Source organism: Lactuca virosa, chromosome 4 (genome assembly GCF_052849685.1).
Source record: "Lactuca virosa cultivar CGN04683 chromosome 4, Lactuca_virosa_CGN04683_v6, whole genome shotgun sequence".
NCBI lineage: Eukaryota > Viridiplantae > Streptophyta > Magnoliopsida > Asterales > Asteraceae > Lactuca > Lactuca virosa.
In genome coordinates this window covers 108,386,486-108,396,338 of record NC_136429.1, presented here as the reverse complement: position 1 = coordinate 108,396,338, position 9,853 = coordinate 108,386,486, and the positions used below count along the sequence as shown (strand labels likewise).

Below are 9,853 nucleotides of genomic sequence, written 5' to 3'. Positions count from 1 at the left end.
TTTTTTTTCCATTTTTTTTTAAACGACAAATTTAATCTGCTCCTAAACGACTCCTTTAATCCACATATGTCCACGACGGAACTTGAACCCTCAATCTAAAGGAGGGAGAACAACACCGGATACCGCTGGCCTAGAAGCCTTTTGGGTTTATTTTCCACTTATTTATTATACACATTGTGACTATATTAGTAGTATATAAGTAAATTTTGATTAAAAAATCATATGTTTGAAAAGATTTGTGATTCAAAATGAAAGAGTTGAAAAAAAATAAGTTTCTCACATTTAATGGTTATTTCAACACAAATTTTTATAACATTGTTTTTATATATCAAATATATGTTGATTTCTAAATATTCATTTTGAATGATTTATAAGTGTTTAATAAGTTTTGTTTGATGTAAATGGTATAGTAGATGTTGTAGTGATTTTATTTTATTAAAAGCTATAGTGTTTTCCATACTATTTGTGTTTTATATACAATCGGCATACGTTTTATATATAATTTCCACAACTTAAACCGTTCTATAAAATCATCAAAAGTTGTAGTATTTATTTTTTCATACGACTTTGTATTTGTTATATATAGAAATAAATATATTTTGATATATAATTTACACAACATAAAACAATCTATAAAACTATGAATTAATAGTGGAAATAACAAATGATATAAATTTATTACAATTAATAAAACTAATATGTCAACTATAGAGTTTGTTTTGCTACTGACATTGGTTTTTCATGTATAAATATTAAATCACCATTTGTTAAATGTTATTATTTTAATTAAATAATTATATTCACACGCAACGTGTGGGGATTCGACTAGTTATATTATAAAAGATGCATATTTCCTTTCACCATATTCGTTTGAAAATCCTATCTTTTCAACTTCTTTTTAATTAATACATTAAATACATTATTATTATAATTTCAATATTAATTAATTTCTCAATATAAATATTATGTTTAATTCAAAACATAAATTCAATATACGTATAAGATAATATATTTAATTTGTTGATTTAAATATGATGTTAGATTCAAAATATAAATCAAAGTGTCAAATAAACTTTGAAAAAAAAAATATAAACTAAATTTTTAAATAGTTAAAAAGTTTAAATAAAATGTTAAATATAAACTCTAAACTGATATATATATATATATATATATATATATATATATATATATATATATATATATATATATATATATATATATATATATATATATATATATATATATATAACCTTGTTTTTGTCATAACGCGTACAACGCGTGAGCAAGTCTAAAGAAACGCATATGACAGCGGTTGAAGATGGTTAATCGTCACTTTTTTATACAAAGACTTTTCAAAGGAAAAGGTACATCTGTCCTCAAGCAGCGCTTTCTTTCTTGCTTATGTTCCCCCTAAAAGAGGCCATTCGTTGAACATGTTTCCCCTGTCCTCATGCCTGCACCGTCACACCCTTTTAGTATGGTGCCGCCTACAGAAGGTTTTTACATTTCCAGTGACGCCATGTCGAACGACGCCAATCAAATTTGTGACAAAGGGATTTAAGTGAATCAGAAAGTTTTTCCTAGGCTTCCAGAAAAGGGATAATGACTTGATAGGGTAAGATACTTTTTGAAATGTATACATTTAGTCCTTATTCTTTTTTTTTGTAAAATAAACCCTTATACTTTATTAATATGTACACATTAGGTCCTTTTCACCGGATTCTACAGGTTTTGCTGACGTGGAAAGGTTTATTTTACAAAAAAAAAAAGAATAAGGACTAAATGTGTACATTTCAAAAAATATCTTACCCTATCAAGTCATTTTCCCTTTCTTTTATTTTGTTGAAATGAAATACCCAGGTGGCATCCACATATCCACAACGAGATTTTTCCAACTTTTATTCATCATGAAAAAGAGGGAGAACCCCGATCTCCGGCGACTCCTTTGTGTGTTCATACACATCACTGGTAGCAAGGAGGAATGATGGCAAAAACAATAAGGTCGAAGGGGGAGGCAGGAGGAAGTAGAGACGGTAGTTGACGACGAGGAGGTGCTCTGGTAGCCCCCTCGTCGATTCTTTCTTCTTTTTCTGGCAACATATCTCAAAGATGGAGGCAAAGAGAGACAGATCGGAGAAACACAAAAGGTAAAGGGTGTTTGGCTGTTGTTGTTCGACCGGAAGGAAGAGAGACGAGAAAGAGAAGGGTCGCCGCCTTTTTCTTGTTGCTGGAGGATCACCCACCTCCGGTGACTAAGCTAATTAATTGCTATTTAGTGCCACTTGTGCTTCCACATCAGCAAAACCTGTAGAATCCGGTGAAAAGCACCTAATGTGTACATATTAATAAAGTATAAGGGTTTATTTTACAAAAAAAAAGAATAAGGACTAAATGTGTACAATTCAAAAAGTATCTTACCCTATCAAGTCATTTTCCCTAAAACAAAATTCGTATATGACTGGTATACCGGGTATAGCCGGTCACAAGGATTGCATTGTTACAAAAAATAAAGTATAAGGGTTTATTTTACAAAAAAAAAAAAGAATAAGGACTAAATGTGTACATTTCAAAAAGTATCTTACCCTATCAAGTCATTATCCCTCCAGAAAAATGATGCATTGAATCTACACAACCTCTCATACGCTTCTTGATGATAAATGGTATATATAGCTTGTTATCTCCATTCAAGATATGTCTATCTCAATTGCTCTTCAGGCTTCTGTTTTCCAAACGCCTTCTCTCTTCTTATTCGTCTAATATCATCGTAAATGTTTTTTTTTCAGGGTCATAATGGAGATGCTAGAAAGCGGGAGCAGTTCAACCCCGAAGATACAAAATTTTCCTTATATTATAGGGTCACAAGGGTTTTTTTCTTATCAAAACAATTGTCATATTTTATCTGATTTATTGAAATCACTAAAGAAACCGACGGTCAAGTAAGATTTAACGCTCTTCTTATTCTTTAATTTTCATTTACGGTTCTTTTGAAACCCTAGCTTTGTTGGGATTGTGATTTTTTGGTTTGAAACTTTTTTCAGATTTCAAGGGCGGGGTTACATATAACACCCCATTTTTTCTTTTGCCGCCAAACATCACATTTACACAGTTTCGATGGCACCACGTAACATACCTTCTGAATAACCATCGACCTCGATTTACAAATCACATCGCCTCATTTTCCTCTATGCCGTATTGCTCGGGCGATGTACGCTACCGATTTTCATTTCACTTCATCACATCTCCTTTTTCGTTTTTAGTTTTAAATAAGGGTTAGGGTTAGCTGCCATTCTGCCAACCGATTGTTATAAAATCGTTGTTTCTTCAACTCATTTAAGAAAATTGTGTTAAAATTGGAAGATATTAAGGTTTGATTAAAAAAAATTCCAATTTCTTTTTGTTTATGATTGCGGTTAAAAAATGGCTTGTGCTCTAAAATTTTTGCATGATACTTTCATTACATGGATTTGATTAAATTTGATTAAATTTGGAGATAACTAGGGCTGTGGAGTGATTATTTGCCATTGATTTCTTTTTTGATGGATTCGCAGGTAGAGTGATAATTGGTAAAGGAAACACAACTCAAGAAAAATTGTCTGGCATCTTCATCTTTATGTTATTTATGGAATTAGCTATTTTTAGTTTCAAGAGCAACTAATTTATTACCTTGCTAAATCGACTGTACCAGATATAGTATTTGGTCATTATGTAATAGATGAAATTAGGGGAATTAGTCAATAGTCATTTGGATGTCGTAAGGAAAGGTTAATAGTTTGATCATCATTTTATTATTGAAATTATTCTTTGTTTGTATAAGGAAGTTGTAATTAAGGACATCATTTAATTTTTTCTGTAGGAAATTATTGATTTGTGGCCACAACAAGCCCTCTTTTTTACTGCATATGGCATGTAAGTGTTTCTTCTGTTATTCTTTTTAGACTTAAAAACTTATAAAATCTAATAACCAACCAGGTTTAAATAAATGCAATGGTCTTATTTTTTTGGAGCATATACAATCGTCATGCCTTGTGAAATATAGGGTTAATCTGTGAACCCCATAACGATCATTTGTTTATCTTTTTAGTTCACTTTCTTTTCTCAATTTAAAATTCTTTCTATTTTTATGAACTAAGGAAAACATGAGTAACTAAAATCATTCTTGGAATTGTCCTTGTAAAAAGTGTCAGCACTTTAGTTAAGCATTAGTCTTTGTTCCTAAGAGAAAAAAATATACATAACATGCTATGGAGCTGCTCCATAGAGATAGTTTGAAAATAGATGAGAGATGCCTAGAAATTTTAGGGATTAATTTGATGATTTTTATATCGTGTTTAAACTAATAATGTTTTACCTGTTTAGGACCTCATTCTAATTTCAGGTATTCTTTTTTTTTTCTATTTTTTCTTTTTTTTTTTTACGTTTTTTTATCTTCTGGGTTTCATTGGCCATCTGCTTTGATTTTCTTTATTTTAATTCTTTGTACCTCTCATGAAGACCTCTTCAGGATGTAGTTGTTTTTTTATTAATAAGAATCACAGGAGGGAGATGTGTTATATGTAGTGATTTTGCTCATGTTTAAGGTGGCAATGGCAGACAATGGTTTGTCAAACCAGCTATTACCACTAATCAGATGCAATCTGGGGTTTCTTTCAAATCAACTACATGTCCTTCAACTTCAGACTTATTTTTCTTGATGGTGTTTGTGAATATTGTTATGATGCATATAATTTGTTGTAGATGGGTTTACTGAAACCTCTAGGGAAATGCTTTTTACAGCAACTTGATAGCAAGAGCTTGAGAGGCAAACAATGATCTATAAGTACATAATTGCATCCATCCTTATTCCTGCACATCTCCTTTTACCATCATCCACTCAACCCAACAGTATGTTCTCTTTTCTCCCTTTACAAAATATCATTTTATACACCCAATAACTGTTTGTTAAAATGTTGAGAATAAGGTTCTTGAACAGGTAGGGTCCACAGAGATATACAACAACCATAAAGTTCAAAACCATATTTCTTAAACATTAGATTCAACGAAGAGAAGGCAAATGAAAATGGAGAGATTCCTGGTGGTGAATGATATGGTGAGATTCCTTAAACAGAAGGACAACGACCTTGAAGAGACCAATAATAAAACTAAATTGAAATTTTTAGCATCAAAGAAGAGGGACGATAATGAAAAAAAGGGATCACTTAGTTTAATTGTAAAAGAGGAGGGGCATGCCTATCTTTTTTTTAACTTTGTTGTTCAAAAGTCAGGATGTTTTCATCCAGCTTTCCTTTTTTATTCAGCAAGCCGATTAAGCCAGCTACAAAAACTTGAAGTTATGGGAAATAGTAAGTTTGTACTTAATATGTAGGTAAATTACAAAAATGATCCATTTCCTTTCGGTTTTACCATATTTAGTATAAAATTGAAACTTTTTTAGTTTGGTCTTTGAGTAGAGCATTACAGCAGGTTTGCTATGCACATACGCAACCATGAAGCTTTCTTGGAAATTACAATAAGACGTACTTCAAAATGCTTACTTACATGTTTGTATAACATATGTTCCTTAAAAATATACAATTATCTCACATTATGTTGCAGTTATGGATGGTTATGTGCAGCAAGCATATTTCATTACTGTGACCAAAGTGTTGCAGGTGTGGAGGTATTTATAAACTAATTTATAAATGTACAACTCTTTGAAGCCAATGATTCAACATTTCATGTGTTGCTTAAAAGTAGTGATCAAATGACTTAACCTTATTCAGTTACTTTCTGATGGAATTTACCTTTTCAACTAGCCTAAATGTGCAGAATTTTTGTTCATTCTATCTCATTAGGGAATTGTGAATTCATTGACCACCATGTGACTTGGGCGGGTTCAACACCAGGCGCTAGGTCGTCACACTGTATCATCTTTTTCTGATCTTTCTAATTTTGTATTCTAGCCTCCTAAAAAGGTATGCTCGAGTTATTTTGTGTATTATGTTCTGACAGTTGCAAGTTTTTTTTAAAAAAAGCTTTTAAAGTCCCAAATCCTTTAAATTCATGCTAAATGTTTTAGGTTATGTCGAATGAAGAAGTAGTGGACGTCGCAATAAAGATCAATGGGCAACCAAGGAACAAGTGGCCTAAACATGGTATTTCATGTGTAATCCCAATATCCGTATAGTGAACAAAAAATGATGCTTATAGGATTTCCGTAAGCTGAAATCATTATCACAGGGTATCGCGAAGGATTATTATTTATTTTTTGATTATAACAATATACTTTCATTTTCTTTTTCTTATTTGTGCATTGTAAATTGAAAATCCACCTATCTATCACATTGTACTTTCACATTTTTTGGTTATTGCACAATTATTATAAACTAGTGTTAAAAAAACCCTAAATTACCCTCTGTGGGTCGTGCTTAGCACGGGCCATAAACTTTTCATATATATATATATATATATATATATATATATATAATATTAAAATATTCAATATTACGTTAAACTAAAATATAAATTCAATACTTTTAATTTGTTAATTTAAAACCCCACTTTATAACTATTAATATGTATATTAATATAACACATGTAATTTGTTAATTCAAGTATTAGGTAAATTCAAAACATAAATTAAATGTCAAATAAATTTACATAAAAAGTTTAAAAACTATTTATTTATTTACTTTAAAAGTGTAAATACAATATTAAACAAACAAAAAAAAACTAAATCGAAATACCAAATTAAGAGTCTTTTTAACAAAACTATTTTTTATAGTAACAAGTTTTTTCAAAGAGATAGTTTTTAAGTCTCATTATTTAAAAATGACATATGTTTAAATATAATGCTACATATAAACCGAATCGAAATTGCCAAATTCACATGGAACCTATAAATAAATTCCATTAAAATGATATGATCATAAAATTACTAATTAGAACGGATTAGCCATTAATAGTTAAAAGTAACTATAAACCAAGAAATAAATTTATTTTTATTTTTATCCCCAATCCATGGGTAGTGCTATTGAGATATGTGGTTTTAATATGTATCTATAAAATAATTAAAATAATTTATAATAAATTAGTTTAAGAATTATTAATTTAAAGTTAATTACAAGGATATAAGTATTTAAAAAGAATAATTTTTTAATATTTTACTTATATTATTGTAGTCTATGCAACGTGTGGACATTCATCTAGTTTTTATACGATTTATGTCTGGATGCATTTACTATATTGATTGATCCTTTTTATAGTAATAAAATATATAAATTAGTTGGAATACAAAAAGTTCTTAGAAACTTATAACTATTGTAGTAATTTTTATTAATATAGGGAAGGTTTCAAATCCATATGGTTTGAGATAACAATTTATCTATAATCACATGAATTTGAATCGCCTCCATTATAGCAAAGATTTAAAGTTAATGACAAGGATATAGATATTTAAATAAAATAATTTTTTAATATTTTAATTATATTATTATATTCTACACAACGTACGGACATTCATTTAGTTTTTATATGATTTATGTGTGGGTGTGTTTACTAAAATGATCGATCATTTCTATAGTAATAAAACTAGGCGAATCCCCGCGCGTTGCGCGTGAATAGAATTATATAGTTAAAATAATAACTTTTAACAAATTATTATTTAATATTTCTACTTTGAAACAAAATGTTAGTAGTAAAGCAAACATATAGTTCACATATTAGTTTTATTAAACATTAATTTTAATTTTTAAGTCATTGTGATATATACTATTATTTGATAATTTTATAAACCGTTAAAAATTGTGTAAATTATATATCAAATGAATGATAATATAACGGGTAACAAAACGTATGAACAAAAATATGAACTGCAACTTTTAGTAACATAAAAATAGAAAAACATCTATTATAACATTTGTATTAAAAAAGATATATATACAACGAATAATAAAAAATATGAAAAATAAACACTATAATTTTTAATAACATAAAAACAGTAAACATCTATTATAACATTTATACTAACTCTTCATAATTAAATCACAAATCTTTTCAAATACATTAATGTTTTTAATGAGCAAAACTTTACAACCTTATAAAAGAAAGGAAAATAAAAAGTTATTAGTGATTACTAATTAATAATAATAAGTTAAACACTCTTGAGTTGTAACTAATAAATATACATAAATTAGAAAACTCTTGAGTTGTAGTGCGAGTTTCAAATGAATGCAGTACTTGGAAATGTATATTTATTATTATTATTATTATTATTATTATTATTATTATTATTATTATATTCGTCTAAATAATTGGTTTTGATGCATCATTTTAATCCCTTCAATTATTAAACATAAAGATATTTAATTATAAATTTATAACATACATAGGTGCATATACATGTTAAACAAATCACATATAATATATATATATATATATATATATATATATATATATATATGTTCGTAAATGTCATATGTAATTCTTGTCGTAGTAATATGGATAAATTACTTTCATATGAAGAACATATAATGATAAGTCTATCATAATTACATATCAAATGTTCAAAATTATGTTATCTTTTAAATATTGTCTGTTAAATATGTTGTGTAGGATAACCCAACAAAAAAATAATAGAAAATAAACATAATCAAAATAGAAAAACTACAATCAAATAAATAAGAACATTGAGTGGTTGAATATATAAATATAGATGTTACATAAACATACATTTAAATCAAAAGAAGAAACTAACATTCGTCAACTTTGCTCAAACAAAAAAACCTATATCCATTTTATGAATCTTCTTTCTTCATTTAACACCATTCAACCATAGAAACTTGATGACAATTCTTCACTAACCTGCAATCAAAATATTTTTCTTGAAAAAGAAGAACCATAAAGATATACCAAGCAAAACATTGATGTTTGGAAAGTCACATTCAAGATTGAGTAATACACACAAATCACATAAAAAGATTAAATGAGAAACTGAATATAAAGAAAGAATAGAAAAGTTTCATTTGTTTTGGTTGAAAGAAAAAATCATATTACAATTACCATCGATGCAATATAATTCATTTCTTCAAATCATCATATTTGGATCGTGAATGCTTCAACTATATGAAAACTTTTGAATCATAATATCTTCAAATCCTTCTTACATGTAAGAGTTTATATAACACAAAAGACACAAAAGATTGGCATTTTTATAGTAAACTTTTCACTAAATGCTAATTAAACATAATATAAGTTATAAAACTTTTGAGTGTTAAATCATAATTAAGAAAACTTTTGAGTTGCATTAGTTAAAAAAGGGGGTTTCAAATGAATGTGGTTTGAGGAAGTTAAAAAATGGGGTTTCAAATGCATGAGATTCAAGAAAAAATGCTAGCTTTATAAGTACGAGGTGGTTTGAATGGTAGTATTGGGCCCACACTACTAGAAGCACAAGACCTATACCTGAGACGAGTGCAGACCTGGAAACTCTAAGGAGGCCGGTGTAGAGGAATCCCCTCAAGTCCTTTGTTGATTGTTTATATGTTGTGTTTCAGTTTGGAGGATGCTGATGATTACTCGAGGAGGTTTTGGCTCTGGTTCTAGTTCAGTTTCTGGCTCCGACACAGAACCGATGGATGAGAGGATCATTTCTTTTCAATCCGAGATTGTTGCGGGTCAGATTGGAGCTTGAGCTCCCTCATTTCGGGAGTTCAAGGCTTGTGGAGCTCCTGAGTTCTTTGGGGTTAAGGACCGCATCACTAGTCGTTGCTGGATCGTTGACATGGAGAATACTCAGCGGACAAGCTTTTTTCCTGAGGGGGGAAAAGGTGGGATTTACATTCTGCCTACCGAGGGACAGAGCACGAGACTGGTGGGT

General features: G+C 29.2%; 1 long non-coding RNA gene across 1 annotated transcript; it reads left to right on the top strand.

Annotated features, from left to right (window-relative positions):
* The first annotated feature begins 2,738 nt into the window (after window positions 1–2,738).
* LOC145169151 (uncharacterized) lies at window positions 2,739–3,719 on the top strand. Its single transcript, XR_013742332.1, has 3 exons — window positions 2,739–2,936; window positions 3,039–3,205; window positions 3,549–3,719. It is a non-coding gene; the product is annotated as an uncharacterized LOC145169151 (long non-coding RNA).
* The last annotated feature ends 6,134 nt before the right edge of the window (window positions 3,720–9,853 follow it).